Below are 24,601 nucleotides of genomic sequence, written 5' to 3' on the forward strand. Positions count from 1 at the left end.
ACACAGGCCAGCATGGCCTTGGCCTTCTTGGCCACCTGGGCACACGCTGCCTCATCTTCAGCTGCTCTTGACGGGCACTCGTGCCTCCTTTTCTCCACCTTCCACTTTTCACTTGATATACAGCATCCGCAATTTCAAGACACCTCTCCGCTTCTTAGCAACACAGGACAGCAGTCCAAGTCTTTCAGCTATTGCCCCTCTGCAGGCTCCAATGGCATTTTCAAATGCAGTTATCAAGAACAGAATAGACCACACAATAGAAAGTATCAACAGACGCATGTAGCCTCTGGCTTTTGCCCCAGCAATGGGTCCACAGCTATGCAGTTTATGTCTTTTGCCGCACGGGACATGTGCAGGCCCATAAGGATCCATGGACAACACAATCATCTCTTTGCAGCTTCTCTAAACCAAGCCAACTCTCACTGCACTCTGCTACTGACCACTCTGCCTGAAGAGGCAAAAGAACGACCTGGCAACAAAGGCACGAAATCTCTGACTGCCACCTGCCACTCCACAACGTGTCTCTGAAATACTGCCACATAAGCAGAGCCAAGAAGCTCGTGGCGACAAAGCACCCCAAAGAGCCTATGAGGTCAGATCAAGCATTTCTCTGCCTTTAGCTCCTTGGCCTCCCTGTGGAGTGGCAACACAGCTCTCTCCAGACCGCCGTGTCCCCTACGTATCCAACGTGGCTGAGCTCAGTGCCTTGGACATGCTCCCTCCTCTGGGGCTGGGGAGCCTTCATGCTTCACGCCGGCCCCTAGCAGAATCCCAGCAAGCTGGGGCCTAAAGACGACACAGCAAAGCCCATTCTCCAGCTCTCACTGCTTTGCAGGGCAATTCCTAACTCCCCACAGGACTGCAGCACTCAGCAACCTGAGCCACCAAAGGCAGGTCCTGGCTGGACAGAAGCTTGCAGCTCTGTCTTGCACTAAAGACAGCAGCAGCCACAACTGGCACTTACCGGCTCGCCATAATCATCTTCTGCAGTGACCACAGTTGCAGGCTTGTGGCCATTCTGCTCCTCTTTGGCCTCGTCTCCAGTGGCTGAGAGAGTCAGAGGAGACTCGGCTCTTGGCTCAGGGATCTGTGCAGAGAGAGAAGCATGAGGGACGCGTCATTGCCAGTCCTTTCTAACCTTCTTTCTATTCAGCTCTACAACCTGCTCTACTAAGGCAAAATCATCAACTGTCAGAGCAATGGCATTCCAACTCCCTCCGACTACATTAACATGAGCAGATCCAACACAACTGCATATGGCTCTGAATCCAAGATTCCACAACGCCTACTATCAGCAAGCAACGCTCTCTCTGAAAACTGACCTCGCACGTGCTTAAAGCTCTGAAAGAGGAAATTAGGAAATAGCCACCTGTTGCTGCTGCATACGTGGAGAGCTAGAACACTCTCACAATATTCTCCAGTGCTGCAATAGGGCAGGAAATCTTGAGCAAAAGCACCTTTGCTTGCTGCATAAACAGAAAATCAGCACGGCTTCTCCTCCTGGCAAACCGACAACCCAACAAACCAAACCATCAAAGGGTGGCCTGCTCCAGTGTCTGAAGCACCCGGATGGATGCACCGAGGGGATTCTTCTCACGCAAACGGCCCTTGTGGGGAGCACTGTCACGTAGGCATTCATGGAAGTGTGCCTAAGAAGGTCCCTCATGAGTCTCCCTTTCCCCAGGCTATAGCTCCCTCAGCACCTCCTCATTGGGCTTGTGCTCCCACCCCTCCCCAGCTCCTGTGCCCTTCTGCGCACACGCTCCAGCCCCTCAAGCTCTTTCTGCTTCACAGCTGCCCACATGTGGACACAGCACTCCAGCTGCCGCTGCAGCCCTGCCCAGCACAGGCCACAGCTCACTGCCCTGCTCCTGCTGCCCCTCTATTGCTGACACAGGCCAGCATGGCCTTGGCCTTCTTGGCCACCTGGGCACACGCTGCCTCATCTTCAGCTGCTCTTGACGGGCACTCGTGCCTCCTTTTCTCCACCTTCCACTTTTCACTTGATATACAGCATCCGCAATTTCAAGACACCTCTCCGCTTCTTAGCAACACAGGACAGCAGTCCAAGTCTTTCAGCTATTGCCCCTCTGCAGGCTCCAATGGCATTTTCAAATGCAGTTATCAAGAACAGAATAGACCACACAATAGAAAGTATCAACAGACGCATGTAGCCTCTGGCTTTTGCCCCAGCAATGGGTCCACAGCTATGCAGTTTATGTCTTTTGCCGCACGGGACATGTGCAGGCCCATAAGGATCCATGGACAACACAATCATCTCTTTGCAGCTTCTCTAAACCAAGCCAACTCTCACTGCACTCTGCTACTGACCACTCTGCCTGAAGAGGCAAAAGAACGACCTGGCAACAAAGGCACGAAATCTCTGACTGCCACCTGCCACTCCACAACGTGTCTCTGAAATACTGCCACATAAGCAGAGCCAAGAAGCTCGTGGCGACAAAGCACCCCAAAGAGCCTATGAGGTCAGATCAAGCATTTCTCTGCCTTTAGCTCCTTGGCCTCCCTGTGGAGTGGCAACACAGCTCTCTCCAGACCGCCGTGTCCCCTACGTATCCAACGTGGCTGAGCTCAGTGCCTTGGACATGCTCCCTCCTCTGGGGCTGGGGAGCCTTCATGCTTCACGCCGGCCCCTAGCAGAATCCCAGCAAGCTGGGGCCTAAAGACGACACAGCAAAGCCCATTCTCCAGCTCTCACTGCTTTGCAGGGCAATTCCTAACTCCCCACAGGACTGCAGCACTCAGCAACCTGAGCCACCAAAGGCAGGTCCTGGCTGGACAGAAGCTTGCAGCTCTGTCTTGCACTAAAGACAGCAGCAGCCACAACTGGCACTTACCGGCTCGCCATAATCATCTTCTGCAGTGACCACAGTTGCAGGCTTGTGGCCATTCTGCTCCTCTTTGGCCTCGTCTCCAGTGGCTGAGAGAGTCAGAGGAGACTCGGCTCTTGGCTCAGGGATCTGTGCAGAGAGAGAAGCATGAGGGACGCGTCATTGCCAGTCCTTTCTAACCTTCTTTCTATTCAGCTCTACAACCTGCTCTACTAAGGCAAAATCATCAACTGTCAGAGCAATGGCATTCCAACTCCCTCCGACTACATTAACATGAGCAGATCCAACACAACTGCATATGGCTCTGAATCCAAGATTCCACAACGCCTACTATCAGCAAGCAACGCTCTCTCTGAAAACTGACCTCGCACGTGCTTAAAGCTCTGAAAGAGGAAATTAGGAAATAGCCACCTGTTGCTGCTGCATACGTGGAGAGCTAGAACACTCTCACAATATTCTCCAGTGCTGCAATAGGGCAGGAAATCTTGAGCAAAAGCACCTTTGCTTGCTGCATAAACAGAAAATCAGCACGGCTTCTCCTCCTGGCAAACCGACAACCCAACAAACCAAACCATCAAAGGGTGGCCTGCTCCAGTGTCTGAAGCACCCGGATGGATGCACCGAGGGGATTCTTCTCACGCAAACGGCCCTTGTGGGGAGCACTGTCACGTAGGCATTCATGGAAGTGTGCCTAAGAAGGTCCCTCATGAGTCTCCCTTTCCCCAGGCTATAGCTCCCTCAGCACCTCCTCATTGGGCTTGTGCTCCCACCCCTCCCCAGCTCCTGTGCCCTTCTGCGCACACGCTCCAGCCCCTCAAGCTCTTTCTGCTTCACAGCTGCCCACATGTGGACACAGCACTCCAGCTGCCGCTGCAGCCCTGCCCAGCACAGGCCACAGCTCACTGCCCTGCTCCTGCTGCCCCTCTATTGCTGACACAGGCCAGCATGGCCTTGGCCTTCTTGGCCACCTGGGCACACGCTGCCTCATCTTCAGCTGCTCTTGACAGGCACTCGTGCCTCCTTTTCTCCACCTTCCACTTTTCACTTGATATACAGCATCCGCAATTTCAAGACACCTCTCCGCTTCTTAGCAACACAGGACAGCAGTCCAAGTCTTTCAGCTATTGCCCCTCTGCAGGCTCCAATGGCATTTTCAAATGCAGTTATCAAGAACAGAATAGACCACACAATAGAAAGTATCAACAGACGCATGTAGCCTCTGGCTTTTGCCCCAGCAATGGGTCCACAGCTATGCAGTTTATGTCTTTTGCCGCACGGGACATGTGCAGGCCCATAAGGATCCATGGACAACACAATCATCTCTTTGCAGCTTCTCTAAACCAAGCCAACTCTCACTGCACTCTGCTACTGACCACTCTGCCTGAAGAGGCAAAAGAACGACCTGGCAACAAAGGCACCAAATCTCTGACTGCCACCTGCCACTCCACAACGTGTCTCTGAAATACTGCCACATAAGCAGAGCCAAGAAGCTCGTGGCGACAAAGCACCCCAAAGAGCCTATGAGGTCAGATCAAGCATTTCTCTGCCTTTAGCTCCTTGGCCTCCCTGTGGAGTGGCAACACAGCTCTCTCCAGACCGCCGTGTCCCCTACGTATCCAACGTGGCTGAGCTCAGTGCCTTGGACATGCTCCCTCCTCTGGGGCTGGGGAGCCTTCATGCTTCACGCCGGCCCCTAGCAGAATCCCAGCAAGCTGGGGCCTAAAGACGACACAGCAAAGCCCATTCTCCAGCTCTCACTGCTTTGCAGGGCAATTCCTAACTCCCCACAGGACTGCAGCACTCAGCAACCTGAGCCACCAAAGGCAGGTCCTGGCTGGACAGAAGCTTGCAGCTCTGTCTTGCACTAAAGACAGCAGCAGCCACAACTGGCACTTACCGGCTCGCCATAATCATCTTCTGCAGTGACCACAGTTGCAGGCTTGTGGCCATTCTGCTCCTCTTTGGCCTCGTCTCCAGTGGCTGAGAGAGTCAGAGGAGACTCGGCTCTTGGCTCAGGGATCTGTGCAGAGAGAGAAGCATGAGGGACGCGTCATTGCCAGTCCTTTCTAACCTTCTTTCTATTCAGCTCTACAACCTGCTCTACTAAGGCAAAATCATCAACTGTCAGAGCAATGGCATTCCAACTCCCTCCGACTACATTAACATGAGCAGATCCAACACAACTGCATATGGCTCTGAATCCAAGATTCCACAACGCCTACTATCAGCAAGCAACGCTCTCTCTGAAAACTGACCTCGCACGTGCTTAAAGCTCTGAAAGAGGAAATTAGGAAATAGCCACCTGTTGCTGCTGCATACGTGGAGAGCTAGAACACTCTCACAATATTCTCCAGTGCTGCAATAGGGCAGGAAATCTTGAGCAAAAGCACCTTTGCTTGCTGCATAAACAGAAAATCAGCACGGCTTCTCCTCCTGGCAAACCGACAACCCAACAAACCAAACCATCAAAGGGTGGCCTGCTCCAGTGTCTGAAGCACCCGGATGGATGCACCGAGGGGATTCTTCTCACGGAAACGGCCCTTGTGGGGAGCACTGTCACGTAGGCATTCATGGAAGTGTGCCTAGAAGGTCCCTCATGAGTCTCCCTTTCCCCAGGCTATAGCTCCCTCAGCACCTCCTCATTGGGCTTGTGCTCCCACCCCTCCCCAGCTCCTGTGCCCTTCTGCACACACGCTCCAGCCCCTCAAGCTCTTTCTGCTTCACAGCTGCCCACATGTGGACACAGCACTCCAGCTGCCGCTGCAGCCCTGCCCAGCACAGGCCACAGCTCACTGCCCTGCTCCTGCTGCCCCTCTATTGCTGACACAGGCTAGCATGGCCTTGGCCTTCTTGGCCACCTGGGCACACGCTGCCTCATCTTCAGCTGCTCTTGACGGGCACTCGTGCCTCCTTTTCTCCACCTTCCACTTTTCACTTGATATACAGCATCCGCAATTTCAAGACACCTCTCCGCTTCTTAGCAACACAGGACAGCAGTCCAAGTCTTTCAGCTATTGCCCCTCTGCAGGCTCCAATGGCATTTTCAAATGCAGTTATCAAGAACAGAATAGACCACACAATAGAAAGTATCAACAGACGCATGTAGCCTCTGGCTTTTGCCCCAGCAATGGGTCCACAGCTATGCAGTTTATGTCTTTTGCCGCACGGGACATGTGCAGGCCCATAAGGATCCATGGACAACACAATCATCTCTTTGCAGCTTCTCTAAACCAAGCCAACTCTCACTGCACTCTGCTACTGACCACTCTGCCTGAAGAGGCAAAAGAACGACCTGGCAACAAAGGCACGAAATCTCTGACTGCCACCTGCCACTCCACAACGTGTCTCTGAAATACTGCCACATAAGCAGAGCCAAGAAGCTCGTGGCGACAAAGCACCCCAAAGAGCCTATGAGGTCAGATCAAGCATTTCTCTGCCTTTAGCTCCTTGGCCTCCCTGTGGAGTGGCAACACAGCTCTCTCCAGACCGCCGTGTCCCCTACGTATCCAACGTGGCTGAGCTCAGTGCCTTGGACATGCTCCCTCCTCTGGGGCTGGGGAGCCTTCATGCTTCACGCCGGCCCCTAGCAGAATCCCAGCAAGCTGGGGCCTAAAGACGACACAGCAAAGCCCATTCTCCAGCTCTCACTGCTTTGCAGGGCAATTCCTAACTCCCCACAGGACTGCAGCACTCAGCAACCTGAGCCACCAAAGGCAGGTCCTGGCTGGACAGAAGCTTGCAGCTCTGTCTTGCACTAAAGACAGCAGCAGCCACAACTGGCACTTACCGGCTCGCCATAATCATCTTCTGCAGTGACCACAGTTGCAGGCTTGTGGCCATTCTGCTCCTCTTTGGCCTCGTCTCCAGTGGCTGAGAGAGTCAGAGGAGACTCGGCTCTTGGCTCAGGGATCTGTGCAGAGAGAGAAGCATGAGGGACGCGTCATTGCCAGTCCTTTCTAACCTTCTTTCTATTCAGCTCTACAACCTGCTCTACTAAGGCAAAATCATCAACTGTCAGAGCAATGGCATTCCAACTCCCTCCGACTACATTAACATGAGCAGATCCAACACAACTGCATATGGCTCTGAATCCAAGATTCCACAACGCCTACTATCAGCAAGCAACGCTCTCTCTGAAAACTGACCTCGCACGTGCTTAAAGCTCTGAAAGAGGAAATTAGGAAATAGCCACCTGTTGCTGCTGCATACGTGGAGAGCTAGAACACTCTCACAATATTCTCCAGTGCTGCAATAGGGCAGGAAATCTTGAGCAAAAGCACCTTTGCTTGCTGCATAAACAGAAAATCAGCACGGCTTCTCCTCCTGGCAAACCGACAACCCAACAAACCAAACCATCAAAGGGTGGCCTGCTCCAGTGTCTGAAGCACCCGGATGGATGCACCGAGGGGATTCTTCTCACGCAAACGGCCCTTGTGGGGAGCACTGTCACGTAGGCATTCATGGAAGTGTGCCTAAGAAGGTCCCTCATGAGTCTCCCTTTCCCCAGGCTATAGCTCCCTCAGCACCTCCTCATTGGGCTTGTGCTCCCACCCCTCCCCAGCTCCTGTGCCCTTCTGCGCACACGCTCCAGCCCCTCAAGCTCTTTCTGCTTCACAGCTGCCCACATGTGGACACAGCACTCCAGCTGCCGCTGCAGCCCTGCCCAGCACAGGCCACAGCTCACTGCCCTGCTCCTGCTGCCCCTCTATTGCTGACACAGGCCAGCATGGCCTTGGCCTTCTTGGCCACCTGGGCACACGCTGCCTCATCTTCAGCTGCTCTTGACAGGCACTCGTGCCTCCTTTTCTCCACCTTCCACTTTTCACTTGATATACAGCATCCGCAATTTCAAGACACCTCTCCGCTTCTTAGCAACACAGGACAGCAGTCCAAGTCTTTCAGCTATTGCCCCTCTGCAGGCTCCAATGGCATTTTCAAATGCAGTTATCAAGAACAGAATAGACCACACAATAGAAAGTATCAACAGACGCATGTAGCCTCTGGCTTTTGCCCCAGCAATGGGTCCACAGCTATGCAGTTTATGTCTTTTGCCGCACGGGACATGTGCAGGCCCATAAGGATCCATGGACAACACAATCATCTCTTTGCAGCTTCTCTAAACCAAGCCAACTCTCACTGCACTCTGCTACTGACCACTCTGCCTGAAGAGGCAAAAGAACGACCTGGCAACAAAGGCACCAAATCTCTGACTGCCACCTGCCACTCCACAACGTGTCTCTGAAATACTGCCACATAAGCAGAGCCAAGAAGCTCGTGGCGACAAAGCACCCCAAAGAGCCTATGAGGTCAGATCAAGCATTTCTCTGCCTTTAGCTCCTTGGCCTCCCTGTGGAGTGGCAACACAGCTCTCTCCAGACCGCCGTGTCCCCTACGTATCCAACGTGGCTGAGCTCAGTGCCTTGGACATGCTCCCTCCTCTGGGGCTGGGGAGCCTTCATGCTTCACGCCGGCCCCTAGCAGAATCCCAGCAAGCTGGGGCCTAAAGACGACACAGCAAAGCCCATTCTCCAGCTCTCACTGCTTTGCAGGGCAATTCCTAACTCCCCACAGGACTGCAGCACTCAGCAACCTGAGCCACCAAAGGCAGGTCCTGGCTGGACAGAAGCTTGCAGCTCTGTCTTGCACTAAAGACAGCAGCAGCCACAACTGGCACTTACCGGCTCGCCATAATCATCTTCTGCAGTGACCACAGTTGCAGGCTTGTGGCCATTCTGCTCCTCTTTGGCCTCGTCTCCAGTGGCTGAGAGAGTCAGAGGAGACTCGGCTCTTGGCTCAGGGATCTGTGCAGAGAGAGAAGCATGAGGGACGCGTCATTGCCAGTCCTTTCTAACCTTCTTTCTATTCAGCTCTACAACCTGCTCTACTAAGGCAAAATCATCAACTGTCAGAGCAATGGCATTCCAACTCCCTCCGACTACATTAACATGAGCAGATCCAACACAACTGCATATGGCTCTGAATCCAAGATTCCACAACGCCTACTATCAGCAAGCAACGCTCTCTCTGAAAACTGACCTCGCACGTGCTTAAAGCTCTGAAAGAGGAAATTAGGAAATAGCCACCTGTTGCTGCTGCATACGTGGAGAGCTAGAACACTCTCACAATATTCTCCAGTGCTGCAATAGGGCAGGAAATCTTGAGCAAAAGCACCTTTGCTTGCTGCATAAACAGAAAATCAGCACGGCTTCTCCTCCTGGCAAACCGACAACCCAACAAACCAAACCATCAAAGGGTGGCCTGCTCCAGTGTCTGAAGCACCCGGATGGATGCACCGAGGGGATTCTTCTCACGCAAACGGCCCTTGTGGGGAGCACTGTCACGTAGGCATTCATGGAAGTGTGCCTAGAAGGTCCCTCATGAGTCTCCCTTTCCCCAGGCTATAGCTCCCTCAGCACCTCCTCATTGGGCTTGTGCTCCCACCCCTCCCCAGCTCCTGTGCCCTTCTGCACACACGCTCCAGCCCCTCAAGCTCTTTCTGCTTCACAGCTGCCCACATGTGGACACAGCACTCCAGCTGCCGCTGCAGCCCTGCCCAGCACAGGCCACAGCTCACTGCCCTGCTCCTGCTGCCCCTCTATTGCTGACACAGGCTAGCATGGCCTTGGCCTTCTTGGCCACCTGGGCACACGCTGCCTCATCTTCAGCTGCTCTTGACAGGCACTCGTGCCTCCTTTTCTCCACCTTCCACTTTTCACTTGATATACAGCATCCGCAATTTCAAGACACCTCTCCGCTTCTTAGCAACACAGGACAGCAGTCCAAGTCTTTCAGCTATTGCCCCTCTGCAGGCTCCAATGGCATTTTCAAATGCAGTTATCAAGAACAGAATAGACCACACAATAGAAAGTATCAACAGACGCATGTAGCCTCTGGCTTTTGCCCCAGCAATGGGTCCACAGCTATGCAGTTTATGTCTTTTGCCGCACGGGACATGTGCAGGCCCATAAGGATCCATGGACAACACAATCATCTCTTTGCAGCTTCTCTAAACCAAGCCAACTCTCACTGCACTCTGCTACTGACCACTCTGCCTGAAGAGGCAAAAGAACGACCTGGCAACAAAGGCACCAAATCTCTGACTGCCACCTGCCACTCCACAACGTGTCTCTGAAATACTGCCACATAAGCAGAGCCAAGAAGCTCGTGGCGACAAAGCACCCCAAAGAGCCTATGAGGTCAGATCAAGCATTTCTCTGCCTTTAGCTCCTTGGCCTCCCTGTGGAGTGGCAACACAGCTCTCTCCAGACCGCCGTGTCCCCTACGTATCCAACGTGGCTGAGCTCAGTGCCTTGGACATGCTCCCTCCTCTGGGGCTGGGGAGCCTTCATGCTTCACGCCGGCCCCTAGCAGAATCCCAGCAAGCTGGGGCCTAAAGACGACACAGCAAAGCCCATTCTCCAGCTCTCACTGCTTTGCAGGGCAATTCCTAACTCCCCACAGGACTGCAGCACTCAGCAACCTGAGCCACCAAAGGCAGGTCCTGGCTGGACAGAAGCTTGCAGCTCTGTCTTGCACTAAAGACAGCAGCAGCCACAACTGGCACTTACCGGCTCGCCATAATCATCTTCTGCAGTGACCACAGTTGCAGGCTTGTGGCCATTCTGCTCCTCTTTGGCCTCGTCTCCAGTGGCTGAGAGAGTCAGAGGAGACTCGGCTCTTGGCTCAGGGATCTGTGCAGAGAGAGAAGCATGAGGGACGCGTCATTGCCAGTCCTTTCTAACCTTCTTTCTATTCAGCTCTACAACCTGCTCTACTAAGGCAAAATCATCAACTGTCAGAGCAATGGCATTCCAACTCCCTCCGACTACATTAACATGAGCAGATCCAACACAACTGCATATGGCTCTGAATCCAAGATTCCACAACGCCTACTATCAGCAAGCAACGCTCTCTCTGAAAACTGACCTCGCACGTGCTTAAAGCTCTGAAAGAGGAAATTAGGAAATAGCCACCTGTTGCTGCTGCATACGTGGAGAGCTAGAACACTCTCACAATATTCTCCAGTGCTGCAATAGGGCAGGAAATCTTGAGCAAAAGCACCTTTGCTTGCTGCATAAACAGAAAATCAGCACGGCTTCTCCTCCTGGCAAACCGACAACCCAACAAACCAAACCATCAAAGGGTGGCCTGCTCCAGTGTCTGAAGCACCCGGATGGATGCACCGAGGGGATTCTTCTCACGGAAACGGCCCTTGTGGGGAGCACTGTCACGTAGGCATTCATGGAAGTGTGCCTAGAAGGTCCCTCATGAGTCTCCCTTTCCCCAGGCTATAGCTCCCTCAGCACCTCCTCATTGGGCTTGTGCTCCCACCCCTCCCCAGCTCCTGTGCCCTTCTGCGCACACGCTCCAGCCCCTCAAGCTCTTTCTGCTTCACAGCTGCCCACATGTGGACACAGCACTCCAGCTGCCGCTGCAGCCCTGCCCAGCACAGGCCACAGCTCACTGCCCTGCTCCTGCTGCCCCTCTATTGCTGACACAGGCCAGCATGGCCTTGGCCTTCTTGGCCACCTGGGCACACGCTGCCTCATCTTCAGCTGCTCTTGACGGGCACTCGTGCCTCCTTTTCTCCACCTTCCACTTTTCACTTGATATACAGCATCCGCAATTTCAAGACACCTCTCCGCTTCTTAGCAACACAGGACAGCAGTCCAAGTCTTTCAGCTATTGCCCCTCTGCAGGCTCCAATGGCATTTTCAAATGCAGTTATCAAGAACAGAATAGACCACACAATAGAAAGTATCAACAGACGCATGTAGCCTCTGGCTTTTGCCCCAGCAATGGGTCCACAGCTATGCAGTTTATGTCTTTTGCCGCACGGGACATGTGCAGGCCCATAAGGATCCATGGACAACACAATCATCTCTTTGCAGCTTCTCTAAACCAAGCCAACTCTCACTGCACTCTGCTACTGACCACTCTGCCTGAAGAGGCAAAAGAACGACCTGGCAACAAAGGCACCAAATCTCTGACTGCCACCTGCCACTCCACAACGTGTCTCTGAAATACTGCCACATAAGCAGAGCCAAGAAGCTCGTGGCGACAAAGCACCCCAAAGAGCCTATGAGGTCAGATCAAGCATTTCTCTGCCTTTAGCTCCTTGGCCTCCCTGTGGAGTGGCAACACAGCTCTCTCCAGACCGCCGTGTCCCCTACGTATCCAACGTGGCTGAGCTCAGTGCCTTGGACATGCTCCCTCCTCTGGGGCTGGGGAGCCTTCATGCTTCACGCCGGCCCCTAGCAGAATCCCAGCAAGCTGGGGCCTAAAGACGACACAGCAAAGCCCATTCTCCAGCTCTCACTGCTTTGCAGGGCAATTCCTAACTCCCCACAGGACTGCAGCACTCAGCAACCTGAGCCACCAAAGGCAGGTCCTGGCTGGACAGAAGCTTGCAGCTCTGTCTTGCACTAAAGACAGCAGCAGCCACAACTGGCACTTACCGGCTCGCCATAATCATCTTCTGCAGTGACCACAGTTGCAGGCTTGTGGCCATTCTGCTCCTCTTTGGCCTCGTCTCCAGTGGCTGAGAGAGTCAGAGGAGACTCGGCTCTTGGCTCAGGGATCTGTGCAGAGAGAGAAGCATGAGGGACGCGTCATTGCCAGTCCTTTCTAACCTTCTTTCTATTCAGCTCTACAACCTGCTCTACTAAGGCAAAATCATCAACTGTCAGAGCAATGGCATTCCAACTCCCTCCGACTACATTAACATGAGCAGATCCAACACAACTGCATATGGCTCTGAATCCAAGATTCCACAACGCCTACTATCAGCAAGCAACGCTCTCTCTGAAAACTGACCTCGCACGTGCTTAAAGCTCTGAAAGAGGAAATTAGGAAATAGCCACCTGTTGCTGCTGCATACGTGGAGAGCTAGAACACTCTCACAATATTCTCCAGTGCTGCAATAGGGCAGGAAATCTTGAGCAAAAGCACCTTTGCTTGCTGCATAAACAGAAAATCAGCACGGCTTCTCCTCCTGGCAAACCGACAACCCAACAAACCAAACCATCAAAGGGTGGCCTGCTCCAGTGTCTGAAGCACCCGGATGGATGCACCGAGGGGATTCTTCTCACGCAAACGGCCCTTGTGGGGAGCACTGTCACGTAGGCATTCATGGAAGTGTGCCTAAGAAGGTCCCTCATGAGTCTCCCTTTCCCCAGGCTATAGCTCCCTCAGCACCTCCTCATTGGGCTTGTGCTCCCACCCCTCCCCAGCTCCTGTGCCCTTCTGCGCACACGCTCCAGCCCCTCAAGCTCTTTCTGCTTCACAGCTGCCCACATGTGGACACAGCACTCCAGCTGCCGCTGCAGCCCTGCCCAGCACAGGCCACAGCTCACTGCCCTGCTCCTGCTGCCCCTCTATTGCTGACACAGGCCAGCATGGCCTTGGCCTTCTTGGCCACCTGGGCACACGCTGCCTCATCTTCAGCTGCTCTTGACAGGCACTCGTGCCTCCTTTTCTCCACCTTCCACTTTTCACTTGATATACAGCATCCGCAATTTCAAGACACCTCTCCGCTTCTTAGCAACACAGGACAGCAGTCCAAGTCTTTCAGCTATTGCCCCTCTGCAGGCTCCAATGGCATTTTCAAATGCAGTTATCAAGAACAGAATAGACCACACAATAGAAAGTATCAACAGACGCATGTAGCCTCTGGCTTTTGCCCCAGCAATGGGTCCACAGCTATGCAGTTTATGTCTTTTGCCGCACGGGACATGTGCAGGCCCATAAGGATCCATGGACAACACAATCATCTCTTTGCAGCTTCTCTAAACCAAGCCAACTCTCACTGCACTCTGCTACTGACCACTCTGCCTGAAGAGGCAAAAGAACGACCTGGCAACAAAGGCACCAAATCTCTGACTGCCACCTGCCACTCCACAACGTGTCTCTGAAATACTGCCACATAAGCAGAGCCAAGAAGCTCGTGGCGACAAAGCACCCCAAAGAGCCTATGAGGTCAGATCAAGCATTTCTCTGCCTTTAGCTCCTTGGCCTCCCTGTGGAGTGGCAACACAGCTCTCTCCAGACCGCCGTGTCCCCTACGTATCCAACGTGGCTGAGCTCAGTGCCTTGGACATGCTCCCTCCTCTGGGGCTGGGGAGCCTTCATGCTTCACGCCGGCCCCTAGCAGAATCCCAGCAAGCTGGGGCCTAAAGACGACACAGCAAAGCCCATTCTCCAGCTCTCACTGCTTTGCAGGGCAATTCCTAACTCCCCACAGGACTGCAGCACTCAGCAACCTGAGCCACCAAAGGCAGGTTCTGGCTGGACAGAAGCTTGCAGCTCTGTCTTGCACTAAAGACAGCAGCAGCCACAACTGGCACTTACCGGCTCGCCATAATCATCTTCTGCAGTGACCACAGTTGCAGGCTTGTGGCCATTCTGCTCCTCTTTGGCCTCGTCTCCAGTGGCTGAGAGAGTCAGAGGAGACTCGGCTCTTGGCTCAGGGATCTGTGCAGAGAGAGAAGCATGAGGGACGCGTCATTGCCAGTCCTTTCTAACCTTCTTTCTATTCAGCTCTACAACCTGCTCTACTAAGGCAAAATCATCAACTGTCAGAGCAATGGCATTCCAACTCCCTCCGACTACATTAACATGAGCAGATCCAACACAACTGCATATGGCTCTGAATCCAAGATTCCACAACGCCTACTATCAGCAAGCAACGCTCTCTCTGAAAACTGACCTCGCACGTGCTTAAAGCTCTGAAAGAGGAAATTAGGAAATAGCCACCTGTTGCTGCTGCATACGTGGAGAGCTAGAACACTCTCACAATATTCTCCAGTGCTGCAATAGGGCAGGAAATCTTGAGCAAAAGCACCTTTGCTTGCTGCATAAACAGAAAATCAGCACGGCTTCTCCTCCTGGCAAACCGACAACCCAACAAACCAAACCATCAAAGGGTGGCCTGCTCCAGTGTCTGAAGCACCCGGATGGATGCACCGAGGGGATTCTTCTCACGGAAACGGCCCTTGTGGGGAGCACTGTCACGTAGGCATTCATGGAAGTGTGCCTAAGAAGGTCCCTCATGAGTCTCCCTTTCCCCAGGCTATAGCTCCCTCAGCACCTCCTCATTGGGCTTGTGCTCCCACCCCTCCCCAGCTCCTGTGCCCTTCTGCGCACACGCTCCAGCCCCTCAAGCTCTTTCTGCTTCACAGCTGCCCACATGTGGACACAGCACTCCAGCTGCCGCTGCAGCCCTGCCCAGCACAGGCCAGCTCACTGCCCTGCTCCTGCTGCCCCTCTATTGCTGACACAGGCCAGCATGGCCTTGGCCTTCTTGGCCACCTGGGCACACGCTGCCTCATCTTCAGCTGCTCTTGACAGGCACTCGTGCCTCCTTTTCTCCACCTTCCACTTTTCACTTGATATACAGCATCCGCAATTTCAAGACACCTCTCCGCTTCTTAGCAACACAGGACAGCAGTCCAAGTCTTTCAGCTATTGCCCCTCTGCAGGCTCCAATGGCATTTTCAAATGCAGTTATCAAGAACAGAATAGACCACACAATAGAAAGTATCAACAGACGCATGTAGCCTCTGGCTTTTGCCCCAGCAATGGGTCCACAGCTATGCAGTTTATGTCTTTTGCCGCACGGGACATGTGCAGGCCCATAAGGATCCATGGACAACACAATCATCTCTTTGCAGCTTCTCTAAACCAAGCCAACTCTCACTGCACTCTGCTACTGACCACTCTGCCTGAAGAGGCAAAAGAACGACCTGGCAACAAAGGCACCAAATCTCTGACTGCCACCTGCCACTCCACAACGTGTCTCTGAAATACTGCCACATAAGCAGAGCCAAGAAGCTCGTGGCGACAAAGCACCCCAAAGAGCCTATGAGGTCAGATCAAGCATTTCTCTGCCTTTAGCTCCTTGGCCTCCCTGTGGAGTGGCAACACAGCTCTCTCCAGACCGCCGTGTCCCCTACGTATCCAACGTGGCTGAGCTCAGTGCCTTGGACATGCTCCCTCCTCTGGGGCTGGGGAGCCTTCATGCTTCACGCCGGCCCCTAGCAGAATCCCAGCAAGCTGGGGCCTAAAGACGACACAGCAAAGCCCATTCTCCAGCTCTCACTGCTTTGCAGGGCAATTCCTAACTCCCCACAGGACTGCAGCACTCAGCAACCTGAGCCACCAAAGGCAGGTCCTGGCTGGACAGAAGCTTGCAGCTCTGTCTTGCACTAAAGACAGCAGCAGCCACAACTGGCACTTACCGGCTCGCCATAATCATCTTCTGCAGTGACCACAGTTGCAGGCTTGTGGCCATTCTGCTCCTCTTTGGCCTCGTCTCCAGTGGCTGAGAGAGTCAGAGGAGACTCGGCTCTTGGCTCAGGGATCTGTGCAGAGAGAGAAGCATGAGGGACGCGTCATTGCCAGTCCTTTCTAACCTTCTTTCTATTCAGCTCTACAACCTGCTCTACTAAGGCAAAATCATCAACTGTCAGAGCAATGGCATTCCAACTCCCTCCGACTACATTAACATGAGCAGATCCAACACAACTGCATATGGCTCTGAATCCAAGATTCCACAACGCCTACTATCAGCAAGCAACGCTCTCTCTGAAAACTGACCTCGCACGTGCTTAAAGCTCTGAAAGAGGAAATTAGGAAATAGCCACCTGTTGCTGCTGCATACGTGGAGAGCTAGAACACTCTCACAATATTCTCCAGTGCTGCAATAGGGCAGGAAATCTTGAGCAAAAGCACCTTTGCTTGCTGCATAAACAGAAAATCAGCACGGCTTCTCCTCCTGGCAAACCGACAACCCAACAAACCAAACCATCAAAGGGTGGCCTGCTCCAGTGTCTGAAGCACCCGGATGAATGCACCGAGGGGATTCTTCTCATGCAAACGGCCCTTGTGGGGAGCACTGTCACGTAGGCATTCATGGAAGTGTGCCTAAGAAGGTCCCTCAAGAGTCTCCCTTTCCCCAGGCTATAGCTCCCTCAGCACCTCCTCATTGGGCTTGTGCTCCCACCCCTCCCCAGCTCCTGTGCCCTTCTGCGCACACGCTCCAGCCCCTCAAGCTCTTTCTGCTTCACAGCTGCCCACATGTGGACACAGCACTCCAGCTGCCGCTGCAGCCCTGCCCAGCACAGGCCACAGCTCACTGCCCTGCTCCTGCTGCCCCTCTATTGCTGACACAGGCCAGCATGGCCTTGGCCTTCTTGGCCACCTGGGCACACGCTGCCTCATCTTCAGCTGCTCTTGACAGGCACTCGTGCCTCCTTTTCTCCACCTTCCACTTTTCACTTGATATACAGCATCCGCAATTTCAAGACACCTCTCTGCTTCTTGGCAACACAGGACAGCAGTCCAAGTCTTTCAGCTATTGCCCCTCTGCAGGCTCCAATGGCATTTTCAAATGCAGTTATCAAGAACAGAATAGACCACACAATAGAAAGTATCAACAGACGCATGTAGCCTCTGGCTTTTGCCCCAGCAATGGGTCCACAGCTATGCAGTTTATGTCTTTTGCCACACGGGACATGTGCAGGCCCATAAGGATCCATGGACAACACAATCATCTCTTTGCAGCTTCTCTAAACCAAGCCAACTCTCACTGCACTCTGCTACTGACCACTCTGCCTGAAGAGGCAAAAGAACGACCTGGCAACAAAGGCACCAAATCTCTGACTGCCACCTGCCACTCCACAACGTGTCTCTGAAATACTGCCACATAAGCAGAGCCAAGAAGCTCGTGGCGACAAAGCACCCCAAAGAGCCTATGAGGTCAGATCAAGCATTTCTCTGCCTTTAGCTCCTTGGCCTCCCTGTGGAGTGGCAACACAGCTCTCTCCAGACCGCCGTGTCCCCTACGTATCCAACGTGGCTGAGCTCAGTGCCTTGGACATGCTCCCTCCTCTGGGGCTGGGGAGCCTTCATGCTTCACGCCGGCCCCTAGCAGAATCCCAGCAAGCTGGGGCCTAAAGACGACACAGCAAAGCCCATTCTCCAGCTCTCACTGCTTTGCAGGGCAATTCCTAACTCCCCACAGGACTGCAGCACTCAGCAACCTGAGCCACCAAAGGCAGGTCCTGGCTGGACAGAAGCTTGCAGCTCTGTCTTGCACTAAAGACAGCAGCAGCCACAACTGGCACTTACCAGCTCGGAAGTTGCAGGCTTTTTTGTAACCACATTTAGATGCTTCCCGTCCCTTTGCTTCACTCTGTCTGTTTCTCCCTGAGCTGAGAGATTCAGTGGTGAGTCTTCTGTTGTTTTCATGGTCTTTGGAGAGAGAGATGCATGAGAGATGGGCCATTAAGTACCATTTACATCCCCCTCTGTATTTGGGTCTAAAATCTGCACTAGGCTGAGACGAAGACATAAATTATCAGAGCAATGATATTGGTAGTCATTGCGACTACATTAAAATGGGCTGATTTAACAGAACTGATTATGGCTCTGAATCCAATATTCCACTGTGGCTACAATCAGCAAGCAACTTTTTCCCAAACACTGACCTCTGACTTCTTTAAAGCTCTGAAAGAGGAAATTAGGAAATAGCCACCATTTGCGGCTACAGATATGGAAAATTAAATCATAATCAGTATCACATCCAATCGTGTAAAATGGCAGGAAATCTTGGGCCAAAGCGCCTTTGCTTGTTGCATAGAGACAAAAGGAGCAGGGCTTCTCCTCCTGGCAAACCAACAACCCAACAAACCAAACCATCACAGAGTCACCTATTCCACTCTCTAAGGTATCTGCATGTACTAAGGGCATTCTTGTCACGGAAATGGCCCTTCTGTGGCACACTGTCAAGTAGACATTCATGGAAGTGTGCCTAGAAGGTCCCTCATGAGTCTCCCTTTCCCCAGGCTATAGCTCCCTCAGCACCTCCTCATTGGGCTTGTGCTCTCACCCCTCCCCAGCTCCTGTGCCCTTCTGCGCACACGCTCCAGCCCCTCAAGCTCTTTCTGCTTCACAGCTGCCCACATGTGGACACAGCACTCCAGCTGCCGCTGCAGCCCTGCCCAGCACAGGCCACAGCTCACTGCCCTGCTCCTGCTGCCCCTCTATTGCTGACACAGGCCAGCACGGCCTTGGCCTTCTTGGCCACCTGGACACATGCTACCTCATCTTCAGCTGCTCTTGACAGGCTCTCCTGGCTCCTTTAGTCCCAGGCAGCTCTTTAGAGGCAAAGTTGCACTTTTAACTAAAGTTACATTATCCGGATCTTTAGGCTGTCGATCCTGTTCTGAGCAATAAAATATAGCAGTCCAAGTCTTTCAATTTTTACCCCCTCATCCGACTTCAATAACACTTTCAAATTCAGTTATGAAGGCAAACTATACAATAGAAAGTATCAACAGACACATGTAGCCTCTGGCTTTTGCCCCAGCAATGGGTCCACAGCTATGCAGTTTATGTCTTTTGCCACACGGGACATGTGCAGGCCCATAAGGATCCATGGACAACACAATCATCTCTTTGCAGCTTCTCTAAACCAAGCCAACTCTCACTGCACTCTGCTACTGACCACTCTGCCTGAAGAGGCAAAAGAACGACCTGGCAACAAAGGCACGAAATCTCTGACTGCCACCTGCCACTCCACAACGTGTCTCTGAAATACTGCCACATAAGCAGAGCCAAGAAGCTCGTGGCGACAAAGCACCCCAAAGAGCCTATGAGGTCAGATCAAGCATTTCTCTGCCTTTAGCTCCTTGGCCTCCCTGTGGAGTGGCAACACAGCTCTCTCCAGACCGCCGTGTCCCCTACGTATCCAACGTGGCTGAGCTCAGTGCCTTGGACATGCTCCCTCCTCTGGGGCTGGGGAGCCTTCATGCTTCACGCTGGCCCCTAGCAGAATCCCAGCATGCTGGGTTTGAAACATGACTTATCAAATGCCATTTTACTGGTCTAGGTGTCTGGCAAGGGAATTGTTAATGCCTTACAGGCCTCCAGAACTCAGCTTTCTCAGCTGCGCAGAGCAAGTTCTGGCTGGTTAAAAACTTCATGTCTGTCTCACACCTTGACAGCCCGTGCCACTGAATCATAGTTTTTAAAATTTAAGATTGTTGCTAAGGGTAGAAGTAGTTTCCATGACCAAGATTAACTTAAGTAGGTGAATGGTTGGTTAATACTTACTAGATGCTTAGGCTAGAGCTAATTGGTATAATTATGTGCTATTATAATTGTACGTACAGATGAATGTAAAATAAGTAAACCGTTAATCATAAAGCACAGGGCCTTGGATCGTGCCAGAGGGTCAACGAGACCTGATGAAGACTCTCCTGACTTCATCTGTCAAGACCACTGACCCATTTTGAGACCACCGACCCAATTCAAAGGAAGAGCTGCGCACGTTTGAATGACTAATGGGCTCATTTTAATATGGGATGGGGATGGGAGGTGCTGGGGTTATGCATATGTGTTGTATGTAAGATCTTGGGGAATAAATAGATGGCAAAGAACCTTGTTTGGGGCGGTCACGCCTTTCAGAGGTGACTCCCCTGCCGCCCGCTGGTGAATAAACATAGCACTTTGTAACTTTAATTAGTTAGAGGGTCTTTGTTCGTGATTATACCGTTTTTTTTAAACGATTCATTTGGCGAGCCTGGCCAGGAGGAGGCTCTGCTCGGCTGTGAGACCAGCCGGGGTAGTGGACCCCTCGGGGCACCCCTGGGATATTCCTGGAAGAGAGAACTCCGCTGCCCAAACTGTTCATCCAGCAGCAGACAAGGACTCCTGAGTTCCAAAACTCCAGACAAAAGGGTATGTTTAGAAATTGAAACAATTTAAGTTGTGACCTGTAAAGAGCGCCCATGGTCAGGAAAGGCTGTTGGTAAGTCGTGGGAGACATCCCATGCACAACTTGTGCCTCTGTGTGCTTGCAAGACTTGTTTGGTATTTGGTTGTACTTGGTTGCCAGCAGAGAATCTTGTTATACCGAGCCGAAAGGGCTCTGTCTGTAGTTGCTGGCAGTAGATTTTGCCATTTGTTATGCCGTAGAGGGCTTTGTTTGCTAGCATTGTGGGGCTAGCACTTGTAAAGGCAAAATTCTGGTGTATGGTTGTTGAATTGTGTGAGTGTGTCCTGACTGTGGGAGTGATTGGGAAAGAGAGCTTGTTGAGATGTGCTTTTAGCACGAAGTGAGTGGGAGTTTGGACCCACGGTTCCGTTCTTGGGCGACTGAAACAGCCGGGGAAAAACGAAGCAAGTGGGGTGCATGAAATCCTTAAAAAACTCCCTCCCTACTGTGACTGTGGTGTGTGTGTTCTGGTTACCAAAGACAGTATTCACTATAACTGTATTTCTGAGGCAATAATGCCTTCTGACTTGTGCAAAAAGTTATAAGGGAAGCACAGCCTGAGTGAAAGAGTTTATCAGGAAATGAGGCATGAATACTCGTGAAGTAAATTGAGGACAAAAGATAGGACCAGTTTGGGAAGGAAAAGTCCTTGACAAGAGTTTAGTTATGATTTTAAGTACAGAGGCTGTTTGTTGAAATCAGAATAAGAGCAGCGTCAGTTTAAGGATTCAATCTAACCAGATGAATAGAAGGAATTTCTTTACCTCAGTGGTTTGGGCTTGACCCATAAGAGTTTGTGAATTCAGTAAACTAGTGGACAGACAGAAGAAATAAGAAAACATATTTTAAAATTTAACATCGGACATCTGCTGGAGGACTTGTGGCTTTGGATTGGGAGCAACAAGCTGTGGAAAATTTAGAAAGTTAAGAAAGAGTGGATGAAATAGCTTGCATTTGTAGGGATTTTCCTGCAGTTTTTGGTGCATCTAGAGGTTGGCCTTGTGCCTGGGTGCTATTACTATTGTTCTTCTGCTAACCACCACAGTAAATGTAAACAACAGCTCCTTGATCAAGCTGATAAGTGGAAAGTTACATTTAGTACCTGAGCTATGGGCTGTAAGAAAAAGTCTAGGAAAGGACTGTAAGGATCTTGTCTTGCTGAGTGAAAAGCAGGACAAGAAGCAAACAACAAGATAATAAGAATTAAAGCAGAGGTACCAGTTTTGTTAAGGAGGGATGATGGGAACTAACCAGAGTAAAGAGATCCCTAAAACCAGTCCTTTGGGGTGCGTTTTGGCACATTGGAAGGAGCTAGTGGGGTATGGAGGCTCAAAGAACCAAAAGACCCTTGTAGAGTTTTGTACACAATGGCGGCCACTTTATAAACTTGAGGGGGGAGCCAGGTGGCCCTCAGTTGGATATTTACATTATGAAACCTTGTTAGAGCTTATGTTATTTTTGAGACACAGAAATGGGAGGAGGTGACTTATGCTGACTGTTTTGGGTTTTTTTGGTTTTTTTCTCTCCTGAATCACCCTGAGTGGCAGAAAGATTGTGGACTCAGAGCCCCTCTGACCCCTTGGTATTGGTCTTAGAAAAAGACAACGAGGCTAAGTTAAAATATGTTGTAGTACATGCTCCATAAACCGTTGCATACAACCTGATAAGGTGTATCCAGCTAACGCTCTGGAATAAGAATTGGGGAATTTGTTTGAACCACCCGCTAAAAGGCAAAGGGGGGTGAGAGGGGAAGCAAATTTAAGACGGTTATTAACCTCAACTCCCGCTTTACCTTCTACTTCTGAAAAAAAGCCAGCTCGAGTTACTTCAGCTCCTATTCCCTTATTCCACCTCCAGAAATTTCTATCCAGACTCCAGCCTATGTTCCATCCCCCACTCTAGTTAAAGCAATTGCTAATTCAACTCTAGTATGCAGAAGGAAGAAAAGGTGATGATGAAAGGAGATTGAAAAGAGGAATGGAGAAGAGGATCTTACCCTAGGAGACCCTCTGGTTATAATAAAAGTAGAGAACAAAGAAGAAAAAAAAATTTGATAAACACAGGAGCAACATATTTGATGTTAAATAAAGCCTTAATACCAATAACAGATAATTATGTCATGGTAAAGAGGGCAACTGGCCAATCTGAAAGGGCTTATTTTTTCATTGAAATATAAACTTGGGAAACAATGGGGTATTCACAGGTTTTTATATATGCCCAATGCTCCATTAGCACTTTTGGGTAGATATCTATTGGAACTATTAAAAGCAAGAATAATATTCAAAAATGGGGAAATTAGTTTGGAGGTAAATGATCAGCAATACGTGGAACTGTTAAACTTAATGCTAATAACCAAAGATACTGCGGCTGAAAACAAAGAAGAAATTATTAAGAAAATAATGGCTCAGGTGTTCCCTGGGGTGTGGGCCTCCAATATACCAGGGAGAGCAAAAATGCCTTACCGTTACAAATCTGGCCTAAAGAAGGAAAACAACCAGTTAAAATTAGAAAATACCCCTTAAAAAAGGAAAGTAGAGAAGGGATTAGTCCAGTAATTAAGAACTTTTTGCAAATAGGACTACTAAAAAATGCCAATCTGATTTTAATACTCCTACTTTGCCTGTAAAAAATCCTGATGGATCATACAGGTTAGTACAAGATTTAAGAGCTGTTAATAAGATAACTGAAGATTTATACCCAGTGTTAGCCAACCCCTACACCTTGTTAACTCATTTAACATCCAAACTAACCTGGTTTACTGTTTTAGATTTGAAGGATGCTTTCTTTTGCCTTCCTCTCCATGAAACCAGCCAGAAAATTTTTGCATTTGAATGGGAGAATCCCAAAACTGGAAGTAAAACTCAGCTCACATGGTGTGTACTACCCCAAGGGTTCAAGAACTCCCCTACCATATTTGGAGAACAGGTGGCAAAAGATCTAGAATCCTGGGAAGCTCCATCAAGAGAAGGACAACTGTTACAGTATGTGGATGACCTCCTGATAGCTACTAAGACTCAAGAAGCATGTATGGAGTGGACAGTAAGCCTCCTAAATTTCTTGGGTCTGCAGGGGTATCGAGTATCCCAGAAGAAAGCCCAGATGGTGAGATGAACAGTTGTCTATTTGGGCTATGAGATTAGTGCTGGACAAAGAACCTTGGGACAAAATCACATATATGCCAGACCCCAAAACCCCAAACAGTGAAAGAACTGAGAACCTTCTTGGGCATGACAGGGTGGTGCAGACTATGCATTTACAATTATGGGCTGTTAGTCAAACCCCTATATGCCTTGATTAGGGAAGGAAGCAGAGATCTCCAATGGACAAAAGAAGCAACACGAGCCTTTGACCAACTAAGAAGACCCTCATGTCAGCTCCAGCCCTGGGACTTCCAGATGTGAATAAATCATTCTTTCTGTTTTCTCATGAAAAGCAGGGGATTGCTCTGGGAATACCAGCACAAGACCTGGGCCCGTATTTGGAGGGCAGTTGCCTGCCTCTCCAAACAGCTGGACACGGCAGCCAAGGGGTGGCCAGGGGGCCTCAGAGCTGTTGCAGCAATAGCACTGAACATCCAAGAGGCACACAAATTCACCCTAGGCCAGAAGATGACTGTGCTAGTATCCCACACAGTGTCTGCAGTCCTGGAGGCAAAAGGGGGGCATTAGCTTTCCCCACAGAGATTCCTGAAGTACCAGGCTATACTAGTAGAGCAAGATGATGTTGAAATTGTGGTAACTAACATTGTGACTCCAGCTTCTTTCCTCAGCAGGAGTATGGGAGAACCAGTGATCCATGACTGCCTGGAGACCATTGAAGCCACCTACTGCAGTCACCTGGATCTGCAGGACACCCCTCTCGAGGATGCTGAGACCTGGTTCACTGATGGGAGCAGCTACATCATCAGTGGAAAAAGACATGCTGGGTCTGCAGTTACCACAAACAGGGAGGTAATAGAGTCTGGACCATTGCC

The 24,601-nt window shown here is 51.1% G+C and overlaps 1 protein-coding gene across 1 annotated transcript in view; it reads right to left on the reverse strand.

Annotated features, from left to right (window-relative positions):
* The window catches only part of LOC148219585 (serine/threonine-protein kinase PAK 3-like), a 110,983-nt gene that overhangs the window by 75,954 nt on the left and 10,428 nt on the right, over nucleotides 1–24,601 (reverse strand). The window lies entirely within an intron of this gene.

The sequence above is a fragment of the Sturnus vulgaris genome, chromosome Z, assembly GCF_052056855.1.
Source record: "Sturnus vulgaris isolate bStuVul1 chromosome Z, bStuVul1.hap1, whole genome shotgun sequence".
NCBI lineage: Eukaryota > Metazoa > Chordata > Aves > Passeriformes > Sturnidae > Sturnus > Sturnus vulgaris.